This window comes from Balearica regulorum, chromosome 1, assembly GCF_011004875.1.
Source record: "Balearica regulorum gibbericeps isolate bBalReg1 chromosome 1, bBalReg1.pri, whole genome shotgun sequence".
NCBI classification, from domain to species: Eukaryota; Metazoa; Chordata; class Aves; order Gruiformes; family Gruidae; genus Balearica; species Balearica regulorum.
Window position 1 is genome coordinate 46038576 of NC_046184.1, and position 26677 is coordinate 46065252.

Here is a 26677-nt window from a genome sequence, read left to right on the forward strand (position 1 = left end):
AGAAAGAACAAGACATCCACAACAGCCAGCAAAGGAAACAATAGTTTAACATCAGGGGAAAATATTAAGGTAGACAGCGTTGTAACGTGAATAAGTATAGAACAGTAACTTGATAGGAAACAGAAAAATAGCCTCAGACTTAAGTGAGATTGCAGATATGTAAATATGACATGCAGCTAAGGTTGATCTTTAATCTCAAACTTTAAGGTAAGGGCATATTCAATTATCACTGCTCTGAATGACTTGTTTGGGGAAATTGTATTTGCAGCACTGAGTTCTCTTTCTCCAAACCTGGAGCGCATGGAGGTGTTTGCTGGCGAAGCTCCCCCAAAGCCCTCGGATGCTCTGAGACAGGCTGCCCTCAGCCAGCCTGGAGAGCAACAAACATGATGCTCACCTACTTGTACCAGGACTAGTTTTAGAGGGCCCACACTATTCAGATGGTTGTCAGGCTGATTGGTTTGCATGACTGTTTGCAATACTCAGAAATAACCTGACATGCATCCCTGGAGTTATCACTTCCGCTCATCATTACAACTTGAAGAATTAAGCTTGTATGAAGAGGAATATGTATGCTGGAAAAATATGCCATGTCTCTCGATAGCATCCAGTGATCTTCAGAGAGTCATGTGAATCTAATGCAAGTGACGTCACTAAATAGTTCAGCTGCATACATGAGCAAACAGAAATTAAATTTATAATGGTAAAACACTTTAATTAATACAATGTTTTTGATACTGAAAGTAACTTTATTCTATAGAAATTTGCATACAAATTTCTGCCTAAAGTTTTTTTAAAAATTACAATAAATCTATGTATGTTGATGTGATTGAAAGAGTCTTTTTCTGAAAATCTAATTTGCCATTCAACTCAAAACATGTTTTTATATAAACAGTGAAAAAAAAAAATAAAAGAGTTGGAAAGCATGCATCCTACATAATCATTTATACATCAAGGATTCCATACCTATTTGAAGTGCTCAAATCTAAAGGTTAAGGAAAAATATGAATTACCAGGAAATTTAATAAGTGTACTACAAATGCTTATTCTAGGTTAATGGTACTAGGCTTGACTTTTAGCAAGGCCAAAGAAACAGACTGTCAGGAAATTTGTCATTTGACACCTCTTGCTAAGTTTGTAAAACTAATGAATACAGGTTACTAAGAAATGTATACCAGTATAATAAAATAATGCAGCTTGCTGCCAAAAGTTTCTTGCAAGTTACTGCAGCAATACATAACAGTAAGAAACTGTGGTTACTCTTATCTACTAATGCTTTTAAAAATCTGACAATTATACTGCAGATTCTTGCCAGCCCAAATTGTCATTGCAAATTAGAGACAGAATCTAAGTAGCAGCTGGACAGCAGCATACCAAGAGAGCTCACACCTACTGATTTTTTTTGTGTTATTTTATTATTATGGCTTGTTTCATATAGCAAATCAGTTTGCATTGCCTTGATTTGTCTAAAAATGTAACAGGTTTTTTTCTGGTTTTCCTCTTTTACTTTTGCTGTTAAAACTTTTTAGTGTTCCTGGTAGCCTACTTTTTCCTGCTTATACTCTCTAAAACTCTGTTTGCAATGTTTTCTGGTTATGTCTGAAATATCAACTCTGGAAGTTGGATGTCTAAAAAAGAAGGTTCACAAGTACTTCTAATCACTGGGCAATGTAGTGAACCATAAATGTTATTTAAGCTTCAGGGAATTAATTGAGTATGGTCAGTTCAGGGTTAAGGAGGGACACCATATTTAGATTGATTTTATTATTGTGTCTTTTTTTCTTTTAAAAAATTCAAAATTCACTTTTTCACCTAGTTCTACTCAAATGTTTTTGTTCTTTACTGGTTTGATTCTTTGGGAACTGTGCACAAATCCAACACTCATCCTCCAAACCCATCGTATGCATGGAAATTATTAAAACTGAGATGATGCATTTTCAAAACTAGTGTGTCTGAAGTAACCAAAATTTTGAGTAGAAAAATTTGAATGACTAATCAAGAAAACTAAGATAAATATTTTGACATTCTGAGTACTTTTTTCCACCTGCAGGTAAGTTATAAATAAGGTGAACCAGAAAACTCATGAGAGGAAGAGACATAAAGGAGACACAGATGCCAGAAGTCTTGAGAATTTAGTTCCTGAAGTCTAGGATCTTTTATGGTCATATCTATTTATATAGGTATATCTTTAGGAACTAATCTGGTGCGGGAGGATCATCTGATGCAAGCAGCAGTGCTCAGACAGACTTTACACTGAGATAATGAGCTTAGGCTGAGATAAGTTTTAATCTTGAATGGTATATCTCCGACTACTACATGTGCTGTTTAAAGCTGTTCGGAGAATCAGTTTTTGGCTTGGACCATTATGTACCCACCAGAGGTTCGAGCACAATTGGTGTATGTCTGTATTGGAGCTTCTGGTTGATTTTTCCCTGGAAGGAATCCAGCTCATGAATACCAAAACTACTCTGTGAACTTGAGCAACCTATAGTAAGAGTGGATGATTTACCTCAAAAACACATTATTGCATCAACCAAAAATGCTGAAGTAGATGCAGTTGATGTAGAGTATGTAATAGCTACAGTTTGTCAGAGGATTGTACCTTGATACCTTGTCCAGGCTGCAATGGATGGATTATCAAGTGAATGGCAAAGGAATATCCCTCGACTTGTTTTGATATGCCTGTTGAAATTTGAATCCATACTCTTGCTCTGCAGCATGGATTTGTTAAACTTTTAAACATTGTACAACAGAAACCAGTTCAGCCTGAATGATTCATATCTGGAATAGTTTTAAATGTGTAAACAAGCAAAATCTCTTTTAAAAAGAGATATCAACAGCGGTCAGGGAAACTTATCCATAGACATAATTTTTATGTACATAATTTTATCTGTATGCAATATGCATGCCTATAATACTTTCTTGCTAAGAAATTTAAATGTCTTAAAAACATTAGCTAATTAACTTCACAGGAAAATCCTAAATAACAGCAAATAAAAGATACCATTCTGATAATTAGCCATACCATTGTCTGATTGTCTCAGTCTAGCACCCAAGTGTAGAATATATATTAACATTAACATCAACTCTACATAGAAACAGTGCCGGCAGTCCATATAGTTTACGGAAACTGAAAGGCAGGGAAATTGAACTAGCCACTAATTTTTAGATGCCATTTATTCTGTTTGTAAGGCAACATAAGAATTATTTGCATTGCTGCCGCAGCCTGCATGGTACTTATTCTGAGTCACATACCTTTTGCCTGTTCCTGCAGCTGGGTCTGTGGTCATCACTACAGCAGGAGGACTTGGCCCTCTGCAGATAGGACGTACAAGAAGACAAAAGATTTCAGATTATTGTTTTGGTGCACAGCAGCAGGTGAGGTGGGAGATACAATGCAGCTACTGTGCTTCTGAGCAGAGCAACAACAACAACAACAACAAAGAAAGACTACAGTATGTGAGTGTGTTGATCTGAACACAAACATGTTGATTTCTCTTGCAAATGCATCGCAGAGAAAAAGTCAGAACATTTATTCTGAAGTGCTTTAGAATATCATTAATCAAAGCAGTAATTTCTTGATAATGGAGCGGACATAATAATAATATATAATACTAATACAAATAACTTCTAAATTAACGTGCAAAAGAAATGCTTTTGTTTATTTTAGACATCCCACGGCAGAGGCCCTGATGTCAGTGTTCATCTGTGACGTGCAGTGCCATTGGACAATTACGCTCTTTGGATTTTAATAATGCTCAGTGCACTCCCAAGGGATCAATGGTGAAACTCTCATTGATTTCAAAGGAGGAGATCAAGACTGACTAAACACTTCTGAGTATTCATTCAGACTTGCTTTGAATTCAGTTCTCAGATTCAAGAACTGTAGGCATATTGCCTTAATATTACATATAAATCACTTTGGGGTGATACACAAAGTAATGAAAAATAGCAGGGAAATGTCAGTCAATTGCACATATCTACTTCCATCCATGATAAAAAAATAAGAAGGTTTTCAATGCTAAAACAGTTAATTTTAAAATGTAGAGGAAAGCAAATGTTTACACAGGGAATTACTACGTGGAGCTCATTAACACAAGATAGGAATTAGGTATATGGCCTAGCAAATTTAAAAAACATATTCCAACATCACACAAATGAGAAAAGCATTCTCCTAGTACTTCTAGGATAAAACTTTAAGGGCTATCAATCAAGTTTCAGAACACAACTTGTTCAATAATTAGGGTCAGGAAGAAATGTTTCCTTCGGTTTCCTCTGGAAGTGTAACATTTCTAATGGGGACCATACTGAATGATTCAAAAAAAATTTTAAAACTTTACAGTGAGGCCACTTTTTACAACATCTAGGAAAAAATAAGCTGAAAGACTTAAATTAGTAGTTTCTAACCATTCCTGGTGCTTTATTTTCTTTTGTTAGAAGCATGGAGAGGATGGTAGACAGTTGGATAGAATGTTTTATAAATGGATAAAACAACAGCAATCAGACAATGAAGCTGGAATATGCAAGTGTAAATAGATTTTCATTCTTTTATTTAACAGCTTGGAGAAACTTAGTTTTCACCATTGATCACTAGCCATTTGTTCATTGTATATCATGTCCAAACACATGAGAGAAAGCTTAAGTATTGAACTTGTTTGAATTTTAAATACATGGACGTGATATATGAGCGTGAATTTGCTTTTGAACATCTCTTTGCAGCTGTAGAGGTATCCTACTGACTGTACCACATTTGGTAGCATTCCAGAAATCCATAAATGAAATTCCAAGACTGTCTCATCTTTCCCAGGGGTCAAGATGATTGCCATATTTCATTTGTTGTCCTCTGTTATATGTACGGGACTTCTACAGCCCTTTTCAAAGTTACCTCTTCTTATTTTTCATATAAAAAATCTCGATCTAAGTGTTTCTTTCTTTGGAGCACTTATTTTACTTCCCAACTTTATGCTGCAATCTTATTTGTATAATGTTGAGAATCACTGATTTATTCTGAGTTTCAAGTACTGCAGCAAGTTAATTGAGCTTCCTTTTCTGCTGAGAAGCTGCAGATGGTTTTGTGAACATTTTTTTTTTTCAAGCCATATAACATTTTAACACCTTGTAATTCTTACTAAGGGAGGAGAGAAAGACAGAGAGAAAGAGAATGAATTTCCTCGTGTATCTTCAAATAGCATTTTTGTTTCTTGTAATGACTGTTTATATTTTGGGACACTTTATTTTAAGAAAGTTTAGGTAAAATCTTCCAAAGTACATGAGTTAAGAACTAAGTCCGCCATTACTTTTCCAGTATCAGCTTTTCTTCTTTTTCTTAATAATTCATTCCAGGTAAGAATGTCTGAATAATTTTCCTTTGGAGATTGAGCTAGGAATTTGTTAGGATGTAATACTTGATTTGTTTACTGGCTAAAAGTTTAATAGCAGCAATGCAAAGACATTCAATACAGTTAAGAGATAGAAAGTTTATGCCTGTATCCCATTCTACCCTTCCACATGAATTTAAAATGCTGGTTATTTTAATCAATTTAAATGAGCATTCTGCATATCAAGTTACCTTCATTCACAGTTAGTGCACAACACCAAAGCTATGACAGTTGCTTCTCTATAATGGTAACGTAGGTCAACAAAACAACCAACCATTTTAAGCTGTCAAATGGCAATATAAGTGAAGAGTAGCTATAAAAGTTTAAATATAGTAAGACAACATATAAAGGAGTTCAACCTTTGGCAAATATCTCATTAACATAAAGTCCTCTCATCCCACCAGCATTTTTGTTTTCAATATTTTGTGTGGAATAGGCTATTTGAAAGGGAATTATTGTCTGAATGCTCAGACCAGAGCCAGTTCCAATAGAGGATGCAATATTTCATCTGTTAGAGGGGTAAAATACCTTTATGCGAATCTCTTTCTGATTTATATTGGTTTTGTTTGTGTAAACCAAATTTAATAAAGTGGTTTTCTAAATGAAGTTTCTTCATTCTGATTATATTGCATTACATTTATAGCTGCCATCAGTTAGACTTCAGGCTTCATTATATGAGATATCTATGATTTTATGGCATGAGGCGAAACAAATTCACAGATAGAAAATTAGAATTTCAGAGGGCTTTAGAGCTGATAAGATATTTAAAGTGATGAGTTCAAGACCTACTGAAGCAGATACCTAACAGTTTTCTTGGAGTAGCTGGCAGATGGAATGACACATGATGATAATGAAGGTATTCAAAAGAAATCTGAAGAACGGATTTGATCGCTTAAGATTGTAAACTTCAACTTAATATTATAGGTACTATTATTGAAGGTTTTTTGGGCAAACTTATTTCCACTGTTTTCTTAATTAAAAAAAAAAGAAGTTTTTAAAGAGAAATTTTGATCAGCAACAGTAAAAAAATATATGCTGTTTGAAACAGTGGTTTTCAAAATAAATGTTTTTTGCCCTCAAAATTTTATACAATGACTCTTCTTAAAGAACTACCATATTTATTCTTCATTTCATTCATACTGATAGGACTATATCATGAAATTTTAGATTACTGATCTGAAAGAAACAGGATTCTTCTGTATGAAAATGTTCAAGTAAGATAATAAATGTTATTGTCTAGAATACTAAATTTATGCCCTCTGACAGTCCAATCATAATTTTGTTAATTTGGAGTACTTTTGGAGTCAGTGCCTGACTTTTCCATAGATTATTTTATTACAGTTTGTTTGTGAGTAAAATATTATTCAAGAATGAATGAGGTGTATACACTGCAGGTCAAAAGTGATGAAAGACAAATTTGGAACAAATTTAAAACAAATGTGTTCTAAAAACTATTTAAGAGCTTAACCTTAGTAATTGATTCCAATGGAAGTTTGGAACTAAAACACTAAGAAAAAAAGTCTTTTTAGATACATGTCTTCATCTTTATGCACAAAAATATCTTTTAAATTCCATCATTTGGCTCATGACTAATACCTTCCTCTCAAGAACAGAAGTAGCACAAATAAACAAGTATGATTGCTGACTAAAAATCCTTGCTGAAGGACAGTTTAATAGCTTATGTGTAATACTTTCACTGTGTAACTACAGTGTATGGATAGTCAAAGGGGGTTTTTTTGTGCATGAAGCTGCTCCTCCTTCATGTGAATGTAATTTACTGTGCAAATTATATTCTGAAGATCTGCAGCAGGGTTGGTTTTTTTTTGAGCTAGGTAAATATAAGTCCACCAACTTTCAGGGTACACTGGCATGAAATATCAGACTTTTATTATTCTTCTGACCAAACAGATATATGATTCTTAAGAGGGTATTCTCTACTAAGTACAGTCACAAAAAATATAGGATTTCTAAAATTATTTTCCTCTACATTAACTTTGCACCAGCTAGGGCAAGATTAAGCAGATTCCAGTTAGTTACCTAAGATTACAGATGCATAAAAACATTGATGGCAATAGGGCACCACAGGTGTCATTGAAAACATAATCAGAAGACAATGAAGCTACACATTTGTAATTGAGGTATAATCTGGTCTGCAGAATCTTTATTACTCTGTTAAAGAAAGGAAGTAGGTTGGCTTTCAGGTTGAGTTTGTGTGGCTGGCAGTTAATTTTTTTCTTCATATTCATTGCTAGCAGTTTTAATATTGGAATCACTGAGGCATAATGAACAGAGAATTAAATAATCACTTTCAAGGTAGGATTGCATTTTAAATCTACTCTGTGGCTGAGGGAAATTATGGTAAATTTTGTCCCACAAAAACACAGTATGGGTAAAACAGCTGCAAGTTTAAAAAAGGAAGGGAAATCTTGTGTGTTATAGGAAAGAACTGCTTTCTTATAAATCAGTCATTTATGAAGGAAATAATATCACTATCTTGGCTTTGAATTCAGTTTACTGATTTTTCTGCCTCATTGTGCAATTTTCATTGTACTATTAAGTGTGTTCCCCAGTCTTCCTAGTGTCCTGCTCCAAGGGAGCGTTCAAATGTCTGGGATGGGATAGGAGAAAATAGTAGGCTTTCTTACAGATACTTTATTTACACCTGTTTAAAGAAACACATCTGTGACAAATATTTATGAAGTGCTATGCTGAATTAGATCCTGGGCTCATATAATCCGGTATCTGTTTTCTGACTACACAGAGTACTGGAGACAGTGACAAAATATCTGAAAGGCAGGTATGGTATAATCTGGTTTGTGAAAGATTCAGACTAAATTCCAGTGCGTAGAGACTAATTAATGGATGAAACCTGATATTTTTTAAGAGTCTTATTTTTCATAACTCTGAATGTGATGTCCTTTCTGGGCAACAGAGAATTTAATTAAGTGACAGGAATATGAACATCAACAGAAACATTTGTTTTGAAACTATTTTTCTTAATCCAGGGAGAATGAAAGTCTCAGTCTGCTGATTTTTTTTTTTTTCCCCTGATGCAAATTGCAATTTCAGTGACACAATCTTCTGTGGGTTATATTAATCAAATAATAGATTACAACAGCCACAGCAGCAGAGTCAAAGAAATAAATCCAGATTTGCTTTCTTGATGTTGATGTAATGATTTCTGACCAACTCTTTACCTTCTCAGTACTACAACTACAGGTAAAATTATGGCTAGCATTCTTGTAGTAATAATTGTCTTCTCTGTGCATTTTTTTCCGTAGTGAATGTCTTTTCTTCTTACATGTAACATAAATAGCTCAATTTACAAAGGCTGAATGCCAGGTTGGTACTTACTAAACCAGAATTAATTCTCTGCTATACAGTGTGTAACTGCTACTGAGATGGAGATTTGCCTTTTGGCCTTTTCCTTCTTCTCCTTCTCTTGTGTCAAAGAAGGCTAATGGTATCCTGGGCTGCATTAAGCAAATTATTGCCAGCAGGTCTCAAGCTGCTGGTGAGACCACACCTGGAGTACTGTATCCAGTTCTGGGCTCCTTAGTACAAAAGACATAGACATACTGGAGACCCCAATGAAGGGGAACAAAGATGATTAAGGGACTGGAGCATCTCTCCTGTGACAAAGTGCTGAGATAGTTGGGACTCTTTAGACCATTTCAGGGGGGGATTTTATCAGTGTATATGAAAACCTGAAGGGAGGGTGCAAAGAAGATGGAGCCAGGCTCTCTTCAGTGGTAACCAGTGACAGGACCAAGAATTTCACACCAAACTCAGTAACTAAGAATGATGCAACATGGCAAGGAATGGTCTTCTCAGGTTCACTGTGCTTACCATTGTTCACCTTAGCAATATTTCCTCCAAGAATGATTTGCATGGCTTCTTCTGATGTATGGCTTATTTATGTATTGTCCTTCTTATTTCTCCTTTATAGTTTATAAAGTCCAGAGCATGTGAGAACTTGTTGCAAAATTTTCAGTCTGTACTTAAGGTCTGTAAGAATCAGGAAAAAAAAAAAAAATCCTTCCAGTTCAATCAATCAAACCTACTTTTAAGAATAACTGGCTGTCCTGGTTTCAGCTGAGAGGATTTATTTTTCTTCATAGTAGCTAGTGTGGGGATACGTTTTGGATTTGTGCTGGAGACAGCATTGATAATATAGAGATGTTTTTGTTCTATGGACTTATTGTTGAGCAGTGTTTACACGAGGCCAAGGCCTTTTCTGCTTCTTGCACTGCCCTGCCAGCGGGATGGCTGGGGGTGGACAAGAAGTTGGGAGGAGACACAGACAGGACAGGTGACCCAAACTGACCAAAGGGGTATTCCATACTATATGACATCATGCTCAGTTTATAAGGAGCTTGGGGGAAGAGAGAGGGGGGACGGCGGCGTTCAGAGCAATGGCGTTTATCTTCCCAAGTAACCGTTACGCGTGATAGAGCCCTGCTTTCCTGGAGATGGCTGAACACCTGCCTGCCCATGGGAAGTGGTGAATGAATTCCTTGCTTTGCTTTGCTTGTGTACGCAGCTTTTGCTTTACCTGTTAAACTGTCTTTATCTCAACCGACGAGTTTTCTCACTTTAACTCTTCCAATTCTCTTTCCCATCCCGATGGGGGGGAGTGAACGAGCGGCTGCGTGGTACTCAGCTGCCGGCTGGGGTAAAACCACGACACTGGCTAAATAAAAGCAGCAATAGTAGAAAGATGGAAAAATCTTGGAAGGATCATTGCAAGGTCATCTCACCCACTCTTTTGATACAACACAGGATTCCTTATGTTTATATAATTTCTAGTGTGTATTTACCTAATCCCTTTTAAAGCCCTCAGTGACATACATTTTAGAGTCACTCAGCCAGCTATTCTCATACTTTACTTTTCTTACTTTTAGAAAACCTTTTTTTAATGTTCAATAATTTTTCTGTTTTTTTTTTTTTTAATGCATGATAAACACAGAAAACATTGCTCCTATGGTCTTTGAAGCCATATTAGTTTAACTGTAAATGTCCCTTCTTTAGGATAAATATTTCTTTTCAATTATTTAGTGGGGTCAATATTTTTTCTTTTTTATTGTGGTTGGTTTAGGTGGTGGTTTGTTTTTTTTGGTGGTGGCGGTGTTTGTGTTTGTTTGTTTGGTGGGTTTGTTTGTTTGTTTGTTTTCCTGGAGTGCATTTTGGCATACAGCATCTCAAGTTCACTGTCTAAAACTAGATGAAATAATCCAGTTGAGGACCTACCTTGGGGGATGAGGGAAAACTTAATGACTTTTCCAGGAAAAGTTCCTCCATCTGTTTATTAGAAGACATAGCTGCATTGCAGTCATTACCATTATTTTGATTTACCTCACCTAAGGTCTGGTCAATTAATCAATACAAATGATTTAAAACATTTCCAAAGGTAGCTTAGTGATTTAGCCACATGTCTTGACCACGTGTTTCTTTCAATTCTTTCATTTGTGAATCTTATTTTCTACTCCAACACGTCAAATTTTAATGACAGGGCAATTTCCTGATTGCCATTGCATGCAACAAACAGAAACATTATTTATGAGCAATCTATAATCTTTAGCCATTATATTAACACTGCTAGTCATTAACTAAAAGTTGATTGGAAACATTCTGATTAGGCCACAATATGAGGTTCTTTAATCAAATAGGAGGAGGAAATCTGATGTGTGTATTTAATTCGTGTAAATAAATCATTAAAATACTCTATTAACAAATCAGACCAGCATTCTGATGGGATTACATGCTGCCGTCTGTAGCTGAAAAAAATAACCTTTTAAATTAGCATATTTGTTGGCTTCTCTAAAGAAATTTCACCAAATACCATCAAGAACAACCTGTTCTTGGCTGGGCTATGGGATAGCTGGTCTAATCACTTTCTTCCGTGTCTCATTTTTAATAAAACTGTTCTCACATTCAATCTTTCCAGTTATCAGTGTTCCTTATAATACATCCTAATCACCAGAAAGACCCATACACATTTCCAGTCAATTATCCAATAGCTAGTGACACAAGGGTATATCCTGAAAAGTGCCATATTCTCCCAAGACTTGGAATAGTATCATTGGTATAAATAGTTTTTTTGGTGCACATTAATTTTTAGAAGGTTAAACATGCATTTCATGAGAAAAACATGCTGATTTCTAACAGCCAATCTGGTAGGCTAGAGTTAGAAGGAGCTGGTGGACGAGAGGAATCTGAGTCCTTGGCAGTCAGCTTGACAGCCAGCTGGCTACATTAATTTTATATTTGGTTGCTTACATTTTGTCAGAAAGCATAAAGTTTTTGTTCTCAAATTACTTTCTGTTTAGATGCTGGTTTCAAGGAGAATGAAAAATAATTGTCTTCAATTCATAATGAAAACAAATGTTGCTATTTTGAAATTTTGCATGAAGCAAAATTACCGGTCTCACTTGATCCTTAGTGTTCTCCACTTTGCCATAAGCTTGCTTCAACATTCAGGGTCATGTCCTGCTGTTGATAAAGTTACTTTTAATGTTACATTTGGTTAATTTTCATAATATGTAGATTAAATTCCTCTCAAAGAAGAGTTTTGCCCTTGATAAAAACGCAGATAGTCTGTGACTTTAAAAAAGAAGTCTAATGAAATTAGGTGCATGACTTCTAATGACTTTATGGGTTTTGGTTTGTTTTTGTTTTTGTTTTTTTTCTGGTAAAAATTTCAAGGTTTACAAGTTTTATAAGCATTAGGACATATTCCATGCTAACTTACACTCTGCAAAATCTTACTGAAGGAGAATTTTTACAGAGTGGAGATTGCTATATATGGAACTTGAACCGAGGTCAGTTTCTAATATGCTTCTGTTTTTTTCTTCTGTAAAAAACCTCCGTTATTTAAAAGATTAAATCATAATATTGATATGCACTAAGAATTTAATCTAGATGACAGTTGCTAAAATCTGAATGCTGACTTTTGTATTTATGCTGCCTTTTATTTAGTTGACCAGAAGTCTGCCCCCTCCTCTCCTCCTCTTCCCCTTACTTCTGTGGACTTACTGACGTGATTTCTTTTGGAGAGTGATGGCAGTTAGCTTTATTATATGTTTAGGCAGCTTTGATGACTTGGATTCACATCTAGCTCCTTAAATCTACAAACTTACCTCTGTATCTTTCAGGGACATAAGTCTTCTGTTGCAGTGGAAGCCTTGATAACCAGCAACAAATGCTGTGGGTCTGCTCAGAGGCTGAACGTAGAGTCACTTTACAGCGGTGGCTCTTCATTAGAGGAAGGATATATGTAACAGCACACGCTAAGTTACACTTGTGTTGTAACACTCTTTAAGACACTGTTCCACCTTTTCATCACAGCCTGAGCCAACAGCCATCCATTAAAGCATTTAAATTTAAAACTTTTATCTGAGGAAGTTCTAATGACTGGGACATGCAGTCTTGATATCACTGGTGAAGGATTTCATTGAAAGTACTGCATTATGGATGTCTGCAGCGTAACTGATCAGTAACACAAGGACAACAGTTTCTTACCTTCTATTCTTCCTGTCTTCTCCAAAAGGTGAGATGTTAAAATTGTATTCTCAGTTACAAAACCAGAGTTAGGTTAAACACTTATGAAAAGTAGATAGGATTTGACTGCTTTAAATAGATGGAATAAGTGGTTAATTTTTTTATTTTATTTTTTTTTTTAAACTCATCTTTCACTTGATAGCTATTTCTATGTCTGGATAACCAACATTCAGAATCAGGAATCCGTAACAGCAAAAGTATGTGAGGCATAAAAAAAGGAGTAGATACTTTATAAAATCATTTGGAAAGCTGAATTCCAACTTTCTCATGGTGTACATCTTGCCAGACTGTTGTGAACCAGAAATTGCTTGTGCTTCTAAAATCAATGTTTCACTGGGATCAATACACACTGAACTGTGATTTTGAGTTGATTTGCTCGTTGTTTTTGTCTCTAGTTACCAGGGCAGCAGACCATACTCATTATAGTAGTGAGGTGAATGAAGTAATATACAAGTTTGAGACAGGATTGCAGATAATCAGAGGTTTATTGAAAGGGTAGGAGATAATTCTGGTCACAGTGTTGAGTGGATTTAGACATGCAGGAAAACATGGCTGCCCTTTTTGTGACGTTCATTACGATTTGTGCCATCGCTTTTGTAGTGACTCTGTTACATTAGTTTTCAAATGAGTTCTCAGACTGTACTTACATCGTGTCTGAAACTGAGGCACCCATCACTGGCTTTTATATTGCAAGGCTACGTCAGTGCTACCTCCTCACCAAGTGTTAGGTTGCAGCCAAGCTAACGCATCTAACAGTGCCTTTGCTGTGCTGATCCTAACAGGAACAGATGAAAAAGAAGAGAACCTGGGAGCTCAGTGGCATTCTCTCCCTTCCCTTTCTGCTCCTGATAACATCACTGTTGCGTGACTGATGTCATTGCATTATCTCATAAGCCTGAAAAGTTATCCTCCTCCCTTCCATTCCTAGAAAGGGAAGAATTACTTATCCGGTTATTTCCTGCCAAAAAATCATTCTTGTGAAGGCTCTCTATTTGCATAATTTATATTCCCTGTTTCCTAGCTGTGATCTTTTTGACATCTTCTGGCTCATTGATTTTGGAATTACCATTTTTTTCCCAGTCTTCATTACCATTTTCTTCATCTGAAACAGTTCATCTCTGTAACATTAATACTTACTCTCTTAAAATAACTACAATATCATTTTTCTTAACAGTCGCATTATTTTTCTGAGGACCTTAACCTGCATAAAATCTTAAGCAGAGGAAACTTCTGGTATCAAATCAAAGCATTCCTATTGTTTTTGAAGGAATTATACTGAATTATTGCCTAGTCTCCTCCATAATGTAGCTACTTCTTGTTTGTATCTTGGAAGATCTTATGTAGCATATATACTTGTGCATATATCAACCTCTTATTTTTTGGATGAAATTTTCAAGCTGACCCTACTCTAAAACCAGGAGAGTTTTACTACTATTTTTGATGCAAATAAGATTTGGTTCATAATCTTGTGATGGATTTTCTCTCTCCCATGAACTAATTACAGGTAATTGTGGTTTGAAAGAGAAGACAGAGGATATGACTAATTTGAGGAGAGTAGAGGATTGATTTTTTAAATTTCTACTACATTTTGACTTTCCTTCACAGGAATAAATAACTACATAAGTTTATTTGAATGGAATTGGTACTTTGACTAGTCCTTTTTAGGAAATTGTACTACCTTAGTAAGAGAGTTAAGCAGTGAAGCTTTGCGTACAGACATGAGTTTTCATAAAGAAGGATTCCTTTAACCAGATAGTGTCAGAACAGGATCTCTTTCTTCACATGAGTTGTCTGGTACTTTGCTGATTTCAATGTTATTTATCTTAATACCAACAAACTAATGAATTGATCTGACCCATAGATTCAAACATCCTCATTTTTGATGTTGTCAGTACATTTATCTGTATAAACACACATACATATTTAGATGGACATAGTTATAAAGACATATATATAAAATTTCTTTGTAATCTGCACTGCTTTTGCAAAATGATTCCTGCACATTCACTTTCTACATTTTTCATGTTTGCTTTATGTTCCCTTGAATTATGTTTGTCTTCACATAGAAATTAGATTTTCTGGAAGCTGTAGAGCCACATGCATAAGAGGGAAAAATTAATTTTTCCACTACCTAGGAATAAAAGAAAAATTAAACTCATCAACTGTATTCAAAATGTTAAATTGTTGGAAACCTTCATTTCCCACTGACTAGACAGTGAAATTAATGATTTCTTTTGTTGTTGTTTTTGAGTGGTCATTGAAGTCAGGAGTTTGCTTCTTGGATAATGGCTGCTGCCCAATGCTTAAACAAATTTGTTTCTTTTGAAACAATGAAATATATCTTTGGGATGTTACTGTATGGAGTTTCTGAACAGTGCTTGTCTAAGTATTAGCATTATTATATGCATGTTAAAACAAATATATCTGTATAAAATTATTTGTATTTTAAGCAATACATTAGTATAGCCATTTGTATCTGTAAATGTGGTGGATTGACCTTGGCTGGCTGCCAGGTGCCCACCAAGCCACTCCATCACTCCCCCTTCTTAACAGGACAGGGTGAGAAAAATATGACAAAACCCCCGTGGCTCAAGATAAGGACAGGGAAATCACTTACCAGTTACCATCATCGCCAAAACAGACTTGACTTAGGGAAACTAATTTAATTTATTGTCCAATTAATCAGAGTAGGTTAATAAGAAATAAGAACAAATCTAAAAATACCTTCCCTCCACCTTTGCCTTCTTCCCAGGCTCAACGTCACTCCTGACTCTTCTACCTCCTCCCCCTGAGCAGCACTGGAGGATGGAGAATGGGGGTTGCTGTCAGTTCATAATGTTTCATCTTTGCCACTCCTTCCTCCTCATGCTCTTCCCCTACTCCAGTGTGCAGTCCTTCCCATGCGATACAGTTGTTCATTAAATTCTCCAGCATGGGTGCTTTCCACAGGCTTCAGTTCTTCACTAATTGCTCCAGTGTGGCTCCTTTCCATGGAGTGCAGTCCTTCAGGAGCAGACTGCTCCAGTGTGGGTCCCCCATGGGGTCACAAGTCCTGCCAGCAAACCTGCTCCAGCGTGGGCTCCTCTCCACAGGCCACAGCTCCTGCCAATAACTTACTGCAGTGTGGGCTCTCCATGGGCTACAGTTTCCTTCAGGGCACATCTACCTGCTCCAGTGTGGGGTCCTCCACAGGCTGCAGTGTGGATATGTGCTCCAACACAGACCTCCATGGGCTGCAAGGAGACAGCCAGTGTCACTATGTTCTTCATCATGGGCTGCAATGAGATCTCTGCTCTGGTAACTGGAGCACCTCCTCCCCCTCTTTCTTCACTGACCTTGATGTCTGCAGAGTTGTTCCTCTCACATCTTCTCACTCCTCTCTCCTGGCTGCTGTTGTGCAGCAGTTTTTACCTCTTCTTAAATATGTTACTACAGAGGCACTACCAACATCACTTATTGGCCCAGTTTTGGCCAGTGGCAGGTCCATCTTGAAGCTGGCTGGAACTGGCTCTGTCTGACATGGGGGCAACTCCTGGTGTTTTCTCACAGAAGCCACTCCTGCAGTTGCACCGCTACCAAAACCTTGCCACGTAAACCTGGTACTGTGACCACTGAAAGAAAACATTCCTTTACTGACTTTCTTTAAGATGGTACATAGCAGAGATCTAATAATTCTGTACTGGTAGTGTATAAGGGGCTGTGATCTAGTTTCTATTATTTCAATTGCTCTGGTATGTCTGAGAATTAGTTTTGACACTCTGTCCATCAAAAATTAAATCTTTATGTAATTTCTAATTGCTAGCATCAATTTCCACCTTTTAATCAATTTTACAATGTGTCCCAATCATACTAGAGACAGATCCAGGCATCCAGTAAAGCTGAAGCACAAAGCCTTCAGATGTGAAGAATACTGTGAAAAAGGTTTCACAGTGTTCTTTCTTTGTCTTTTAGTTTACACTAAATGACTCCCAAATTCTGTGGCTGTGAGATCTTGTGGATGGCAAAAATAAACATGCACAAAAGTTACAAAATAATAATCGTTAGGACTTTAGTTTTGAGTAAATAAAAAATAAAAGGTACCATAAACCAAAAGTTTGGTGAACAGTGAAGGTCACATAGGTGGTTTTTTTTAGAACACAGCTGGACTGATATATAGAAGGCTGCCTTAATTATAAAGAAGCAGACTCTTCACATTAAATGGTGTATGACCAAACAAGCTGTGTTCATTTGACTTCCCAGACAGCTGGAGTTGAATTCAGAGGCAGCTAATTGCCTTGGGGACCTTTCTCTGGCAAGTAGCCCATTGGTGCTCTTGAGGGGTGGAGAGGTTTCACACAGAAAGCTTAAAAGCATCTGGGCTGCTGTTGTGCAGAATGCTACTGCTGACAGATTTACCATCTGTCTTTGAGAAAGACAACAGTTTTGGGAGCCCAGATACCACCATTCTTCAGTAGAAAGCCCTTTGTCAATCAAAACCTCCTCATTAGAGTAGAGAGCAGAACTTGAATTGTAGTTAAGTGCACTAAGTAAAAAAGAACTATCAAGACATTAGCTTACTTTCATTTGTGTATGGCTAGACAAAAAATCCTGTAACATTAGGGAACAGCAAACTGTAAACACATTTGTATTATCCATCAGCTAAGCTTTCTCTGTGCAAATAGTTTTACAGATGTAGCAACAGTAACCATGTCCATGTCCCCACAAGAAAGAGTTGTGTTGTAATAGCACAGAATAATGAATTCATAATATATACTATGCTATGTTAGATAATTAGATAATTTATTTTTGTAAAAGTTGTCTTTGACTTTAAAATGTAATTGCTTTCATTCTTATGTTTGTAACTGTCGTGTGTCAACCCAGCAGGCAGCCAAACACCACACAGCCGCTCGCTCACTCCCCCACCCCGCTGAGTGTGATGGGGCAGAGAATCAGGAAAGAAAAGTAAAATTTGTGGGTTGAGATAAAAACAGTTTAATACGACAGTGAATGAAAATAATGATAAAAGAATATACAAAACAAGTGATGCACAATACAATTGCTCACCACCTGCTGACTGATGCCCAACCCATTCCTCAGCAGTGATCACAGCCCCCTGGCCAACTCCTCCAGTTTATATACTGAGCATGATGTCACATGGCATGGAATATCTCTTTGGCCAGTTTGGGTCAGGTGCCCTGGCTGTGCTCCCTCCTGGCTTCTTATGCATCTCCTCGTTGGCAGAGCATGGGAAGCTGAAAAGTCCTTGACATAGCATAAGCATTACTCAGCAACAACTAAAACCACCAGTGTGTTATCAACATTATTCTCATCCTAAATCTAAACCACAGTCCTATGCCAGCTACTAGGAAGAAAATTAACTCTGTCCCAGCTGAACCCAGGACAGTAGCCAATAGAATGGATTGTATCTATCTATCAATGGAACTTCAAATCTCTAACCATACAAAAAAGAAAAGTATGTGCATTCATCCCTGTACACTTGCATGTGTACTTGCCAATACATAAAATTATGACTATGTCTTTTGCCTAGTGCAATTTTAGAAGAATGAATCAAAGTTAGGAGCAAAATAAAGATGTTTTCTAAAAAGCTGCAGTAAGTGTGTACTGGCTGTTTAAAAGGAATAAGCATTTACTTTGTGATCCATGTTCTTGAAAGTCAAGTTTCAGTTTAATGTGAACACAGAAGAATGTTAAATATATTCTATAGTTTTCATACACATGTATTTAAACACACATATATTTTTATATATATATTGTTCATCACAAATGTTTATCACAAATATAGGAAGCTGGATACAGGTATTTATTATAAACGGTTATAAAACTTTTTTCTTTTTTTTTTTTTTTGATAAATCTTCATGTTTTCTTACCCCAAGTATTTTACCACAAATCTAGAGGGAGAGATCAGGGATATATGCCAGGACTTTCCTTCAAGCTTGTGTGGCTGCAAAACACTAAAAAACATCTTATTTCTCTACATACCTGTATGTATGTACATACATACATATGTAAGAAGGTAAAGGGAATGTTACTGTCTAGTGATTACAGCTCTCATGAAAATATGAGTCCTGGTTTCCAGTTTCTTTTTCTAGGGTTGTTTCTATATTTTAATGCAGAATGCTTGCCCTCTAAGCTTATGGTATACATCTAGGAGATGATAGAAAAAATTGGATTGAATGTTCCAGTGTTGAGGAAGGCCCTGAGTTTAAGCACTCTAATGAAATACAGGTTTACCACTGGCCATGTTATAAAAGAAAAGGGAAATTGGCTTCTTTTCTCCCAGGGGAGCAGCTTAGTTTTTTACTTCAAGGGAAAGGTTCAGGACTTCAAATTCCAGCTTAAAATATATACCCTAATGTAAACTTTAGAAAGACTTAAGTTATTCAGATTAAGCACTGCATTGTCAGTAAAAGGATCTAAGTGTTGGCTTATTTTTCATGCTGAGATACTTTCAATACAGAGCTAGATCATGTGCTTCCATATTCTGTTGCAGTCTATGGACCTGATATATCAATGTCAAAAAGAGGTGTGAGAGTCAAATGATGTGCTCTCTCCATCATTTCCTATTCTCCAGTTTAAGTGTATCCCTGGTTCAGCATGCTGACTGCTGTGTATCCTTTTCTTGAATGGATAATTTCCTCCAGGCCTGGCAGAGGAAGTTTGGTTGGAGCTTTGAGTTCCACTGGTGGCCACACGCCAAAATCCCTTTATGGGGCTACCTCTTAATTTCCCTTTCCTAGCTTTCCTTTATTGAAATAGCAATCACAGTATTTCCCCACTTCAGAGAGGGTAAATGTGTTATTGGTAATCTCCTAGCTTCCACAGTTATGTAGATCAAATGAGTAGATATATAAAAGTTCTCTTGGATAACAAATTAAAATGGGAATATATTGCTATTTTGGAAGGGATCTTAGCCACAGTATTTTGGTCATGTAGAGGCTGGATGTTCCACTTTAACTCAAGTGTTTCGGTCTAGTTAAACCACTGTAAATCTCTGTGAACATATGGAAATGAGTTGCCTACTGACTTGTGACAAGTGTGTTCATGAAAATGCATTCTTTAGCTTTCCTTATTCAGTTAAATGACAAAGCAAAAAGCAATTAATTCGATGTCATATTTGTATACAGCTGAGGTATAATTTGGGAGTATGTAGACAGGACTTCTTGTAAAATGGAAATACTGACATTTATACCAGGAGTACAGGAGTCCACCTCTGATCATTTACAGAAGATTTGCCTATGTATAACTGAGGGCATAAAGTGAAGAAAATGAGACTAAACAGGTAAAACTGAAATCATCATTTGGCTTCCAGATGGTAAGAAGGATATTTTCAGGTATCCACAGGCTAATGAATAGGACTGGCAATTAGAAAAATGTCTCTTGTAAATGGAACTCACTAAAGACTCAGTCAGTGTAAGTTAGTAAAGGTAGGACCCCTAACTTTACCATTTTGGTCTGTAAAGTAGAATCACATTTGAAGTATTCTAGCAACTCATTGTGATATGAGCTGTGGCTATACCACGGCTGTTAAATATTTCCTCTGGGAACATTCCACTTCTCAAGTATGTCTTACAGAAAACCATGGGAATCATAGCAGCATCATATTGTACAGGTTGTTAGACTTCCATGCAGATTTTATAGGAAGGTTGTCAATATATTAGTTGAAAAGAGTATTTCTAAAGATCACTAAGATCCTAAAGGGAGACTCATGATTCAGTGCACATCTGGTGTTCCTTCTGCAAACTTTAGAAAATATATTAAATTTTTTCTTACTATGTCCTTATGTAATACAGCTTTTTTTTTCTTTTTTTTTTTTGTTTTGCTTTGTTTTTCTCTGAAGATTATAACCCAGATCCTGAAGGTGCATGGTACAGATAAAGTGTATTTCAGGTAACTGAGATTTGCAAAGAACCATTTATAGCCTTTGATGTGTTGTTAATGATAGCTGCCAATGGCACAAAGGCATGATTCCAGCATTCAAACATTATGGAATATAACCCGGCCATAAATCTGTTTGTCTAGGTCCAGCTCTAATGTTGGATCCAAGAAGAGAGAGTAAACCAGCTATTAAATTAACTATCTTCTAAAGTTTCCTCAAGGTAGGCAAAACAATTTCAGTTGCTTCTTCATTATTCTGTTGGTTTGTCCACAGTAATAATGGGGAAACAATGGGTTTTCTCTTGTTTCTTCCTGCTACTGTCACCGAAATTCGGGAATGAAAGAAAACTCCTTAACACTAATTTAGCATTAAGAAGCAGGCATTTCCTTTATTGCAGCGCTGGGTGTCAGGAGGATAGTTCCTCAAATCAGGCACACCTAATGCTGGTTCTCTTGTCATATTTATACACAAATGTTACAAAGATTACAAAGTGGTACACTCCCCGTTCCAATAATTGGTTCATATTTCTTCGCTTAGTATGCAAACTAGAATGCATGCTCAGTTCTGTTCTCCGCCTCTATCTTTTGAGTAGGTGGTATAATTTGGGTAGGGGGCTTATGGGTCGGTGGTCGTGGGGACCCGGGCCCAAATTACCTTTCCCCTAGTTTCTCAGTATTTCAGTGTTGGTAATTGTTTGCTATACGCCTCAGAAAGATAAGGATGTTGCTGGAGGCAATTAATGTCCTCCCTTTCTGCAAAGTATGTACATAAGGACCTTGAAGTGTCTTGTAGCTCCTCCTTTTTCTCATGATGTGTAGCAGGTGCTCATTCTAAGAATTGTTAGCCTTCTACCTAAAGTAATAATGAATAGTTTCTTATCACATATAATACAAGCAGGCCTTCATTACAGGCCTTTCTTCTTGGCTACATTTTCTTATTATGTATAATATAAGCAGGCCTTCGTTACAGGCCTTTTTGGCTACAATTCCTCCCTTTTGAAACTTTTCAGATCCTTTCAGATTCTTAAAAGTTTCACCTTCACCCTTTTCTATCAAAGCCATATATAAATCAGTAGATATATTAGCAGTACTTCTGGCAAATGTTGTGAGCTGTATCATGTGCTTCATCATTATCCAAAGTTTAATATACAAAGCTGTAGTTAAAACAAAGCCTAATAAGACAAGCAAAAGCAATACAATAACCGGATGCAACATTTTGTTCAATAGTCCAGTAACGTTAGGCGATCATCCAAACAGAGTATCCCACCACTTATGCTCCCCATCTTCCTTCACTCTTTCCAACACCTGATGGATTTTCTCAGTATCGTGGTGGATGGTTATCAATGTTTTCCGTCCATTTTCATGTCTGCAAAATTTTCTGTAGGTCTTGATGATGTAAAAGTTCTCTCACAAGTGTTAAATTCATTTCTATAGGGGTATGTATTGAAGCATTTCATACAGTCAGTACAAATGCTGTGGCACTATGGTTGGTGGGATTGTAGGTGAAATTCACTAACTGCCATCAAGACTGGAATTCTTTTTCAAATTCATTTTGCGTTATCCCAAATGACTTTAGGGACTTCACTAGGTAAGACCCCTTCTTCCCCTTCTCTAATGATTGCTGATGCCACCGACTGGACCCATAGTTGGGCTTGAATACAGCTAAGAGCTAATGAGATATTACTTTGGCCAGTGCCCAGGCCCTCCAGGATTATCTCGTGGTCATTTTCATTAATTTGTTTCTATGGAGGCAATATATCTGGTAACAGCCACTGATTTGCCCCTAAAGCTGAAAGAGAGGATCGAAGAGGATGTTGTAATCCTTGCACGTCCTTAGTGGCAGAAGCTAACTTATTGGCGAGGATTTCAGTATGGACAACTCTACCCTTTTAAGGGAATAAAATGGATTTAATAAGATTTGTTGTTGTCCCACATTTTTAATGACATACGGACCAATGCTAAAAGTAAGTGGAGTCAGTCCAGAGGGTCCAGTTGGCACAGGCCCAGGCTTAGACTAGGGGATCGTGTCATACTAGGTTCGATAACGTTTATCTTAAATTTAATGTTAATGCCAACAATTGATCAAGGACGCCTAAACAGATTATGTGCACAGATTGTACCAAAGTAAAATTGTGCCAACAATCTAAGGTACTAGAAATACATTGGGTCGTAATTTGACCTTCTCCTATACAAGATGTGGCCTTATTTGCCCTCTGATGTGTAGATCCATTTATCATTCTGCATCCTATTTTCATTTCTTTCCCTACCTTCCCCTTAATTATGGGAATTTTCCCACAATGGCCATCCTCCAAGCCCCATTCATTTTCTAAAAACACCTCAGTTCCATGTATTACCACTGTCAGTAAGGTAGCTTTGCCTACATTCCCCATTATACCAGTATGTTGTTTATGGGCTTGAGACCATAGCTCCTGTTGGTTCCCTTGACTGGAGAGCAAAGAAACTGCCAGTAATACCCAGAACAGGACCATACCTGTCCTAACAGAGCAAGACATCTTACATATTTGACATACTTTTTCAAACCCGATTCAATTTTGATTTTTAGAGGTCCTTCCGTAGTTACTTGCCACTGATCCAGGGGGGGCTTTCTTAACTCGGGTATAGTGGATCCATGGTTCAATTCCTTCAACCTTGATTGCTGTGTAGGTTGTCAAAAGAATCTGGAAGGGGCCTTTCCACTTTTCCTTTAGCGGTTCAGAGTTCCAAGTCTTCATGTAGACGTGGTTGCCAGGCTGGTATGGATGCATGGGGGTATCAAGGGTCAGAGGTTCAGATAAGGTGACGTATCTCTTTAGACCTGCAAGCGTTTTTCCTTTTTATTAGTCCGAGGTTGTACCCTAATGTGGAGAAGTGCTAAAGAAAGGGCTTGGGGCCATTTTAATGTTGTTTCCTGACAGATTTTACTTATTTGTCTCTTAAGAGTCTGATACATTCTTTCAACTTTTCCACTAGATTGCAGTCTCCATGGAGTATGTAAATCCCATGTAATATTCAAGGTTTGACTTAATTGTTGCAAAACCTCAGCCACAAAATGCGGTCCTCTATCTGAGGACATTCCAATTGGTACACCAAACTTAAGTATTATTTCCTTTAATAAGCATTTAACAACCTCCCGTGCTTTGTTGGTGCGACAGGGAAAAGCCTCAGGCCATCCTGAAAAGGTATCCACCAAAACCAAAAGATATCGATAGCCATTTTGCCTGGGTAACTCAGAAAAATCATTTTGCCAGTAATCTCCGGGGGAGTTCCCTCACCTAGTAACCCCTGGGGGTGGCCTCCTTTGGTTAAGAGGGTTGTTTTTTTTTTTTTTTTTTTTAAACAGACTGGACACTTCTGTGTAACTGATTTTATAATCTTAGTCATTCGAACACTAAGTACTTGTGATTGGAGGTTGTCAATCAAAGACTCCACTCCCCAATGTGTTTGTTTATGTCTGGCCTCAGCTATTTGTGTCATTAATTGAGGTGGCACAATAACTTGCTCATTGGGGGTTATCAGCCATCTTTCTGAATTTTCTGTTGCTTTTAAATGCAATGCCAATTTATGGTCTACTTCACTGTAAAAAGGCTTAGTCCCTGGTAGCTGTATCCTTCTAGCTGGGATTAGTGCTAGAATACCTTGTTGTGCAACCTCCTTGGCAGTGCAATCTGCCAAATGATTTCCTATATTAACATTGGATTGCCCAAACTGGTGTGCCCAGCAGTGCATTATAGCAATCTCTTCTGGCTCCTGGACAGCTTGGAGAAGTTGTAAAATTTCTTCTTTGTGTGTAATAGAAGATCCTTGTGCTGACAGCAATCCTCTTTCTTTCCAAATGGCTCTGTGAGCGTGCACGACACCAAAGGCATATTTGGAGTCTGTCCATATCTTTTACCTGTTTACCTTTAGCTATTCTCAAGGCCTGACATAGTGCAATCAGTTCCGCTTTCTGCGCCGACGTGTCGATGGGTAACGCCTCGGCCTCCACAACTTCTGTAGTTGTAACAACAGCATATCCAGCCCTTCATTTCCCATCCTGTACAAAACTGCTACCGTCTGTAAACAGCTCCAGATCAGGGTTAGTCAAAGGTTCGTCATGCAGATCTGAGCGACTGGAATAGACTTCTTGAATTGTTTGCAGACAGTTGTGGCTCAAAGATTCCTCACTTTCCTCATTCATGGTTAAAAAACATAGCGGGATTGACAGCAGAGGTGACTTTGAGCTCTACATCATCTTGTTCTAATAGCATCGCCTGATATTTAAGCATTCTGCTGGGGGATAACCAATGTCCCCCCTTTTGTTCTAGAACTGTGGTAACCATATGGGGTGCATATACAATTATCTCTTGCCCCATGGTTAATTTCCTGGCTTCCTGTATTAATAGGACGGTGGCCGCTACAGCTCGCAAACATCCCGGCCATCCCTTACTTACAGGGTCCAGTTGCTTAGAGAAGTACCCGACTGGTCTCTTCCAGTCCCCAATCTTCTGGGCCAATACTCCCAAAGCGAGATGTTGCCTTTCATATACAAATAGTTCGAAGGGCTTAGATAAGTCCGGCAGCCCTAGGGCAGGCGCCATCATCAAAGCCTTTTTTAGGCTCTGAAAGGCCTGCCCGCATTCAGGGTTCTAAGGCAGATATTCTCTCTGTGTCTCCTTCAAGATGTCGTAAAGAGGTCTTACCGGCAGTCCATAGTTGGATATCCACAGACGACACCATCCAGCCATTCCCAGGAAGGCCCTCAGATCTCTTGCTGTTTTCGGTTCTGGGATCTGACAAATAGCCTCTTTCCGATCTGTTCCCAATCTCCGCTGGCCCTGTGAAATCTCAAGTCCCACGTAAGTGACCATTGGTTTTGCAATCTGTGCTTTCTTCTTGGACACTTTGTATCCTCCTTATCCTAAGAAGTTTAATAAGCTTATAGTCATTTGTATACACTCCTCCCAGGTTTCTGCTGCTAATAGGATATCATCCAGATATTGCAGCATAACTCCTCCAGGATGGTCTCTTCTCCATATTTCTAATTCTTTAGCTAACTGGTTTCCAAAGATTGTTGGACTATTTTTGAATCCTTGAGGCAACACAGTCCAGGTTAGTTGAGTTTTTCGTCCAGTGGTTGGGCTTTTCCATTCAAAGGCAAAAATAGCCTGACTCTGTTTCTCGAGAGGTATACAAAAGAAGGCATCCTTTAAATCTAGGACTGTGAACCACTCATGTTTATCTTTGAGGGCTGTAAGTAATGTATAGGGGTTTGCCACCACCAGGTGAATGTCCTGTGCAATTTGGTTCACAGCTTGTAAATCTTGCACTAATCTGTATTCCTCACCCCCTGGCTTTTTAACGAGTAAGGTTGGGGTGTTAAATTCTGATTCGCATTATGTGAGCAACTCATATTCTATAAAGTTGAGTATTAACTTTTCTAATCCCTTTTTGGCCTCTGTCTTCAATGGGTATTGTTTTTGTCTTACCAGATTTGTTCCAGGTTTAAGGATAATTCTTAGTGGTTCTGCTCTTCTGGATCTACCTGGAACCTCACTAGCCCGTACCAAAGGTGTCACTGCATTCTCCACCTCCTTGGGAATTCCTTCGTTAGTCTTAGGTTGTTCCTGCAACATAAAAACTCTTGCCTCAATGGCTTTAGATTCAGGGATTAATAGTTGAACTTCTCCATCTTTAAAGGTGATCTGTGCTTCCAATTTACTCAATAGGTCCTGTCCCAAGAGTGGTATAGGACATTCAGGCATATATAAAAATTGGTGAGTTACCCATTGTTTTCCAAGCTTAAAATTTAAAGGATGGAAAAAAGACACGCTGTTCCGCTTTCCCTGTGGCACTCACAACATTTACTGCATCATTGCTCAATTTTC

At 37.5% G+C, this 26677-nt stretch overlaps 1 pseudogene; it reads right to left on the reverse strand.

Annotated features, from left to right (window-relative positions):
- The window catches only part of LOC142600043 (uncharacterized), a 101409-nt pseudogene extending 74984 nt beyond the window's left edge, over positions 1–26425 (reverse strand).
- Between the last annotated feature and the right edge of the window lie 252 nt (positions 26426–26677).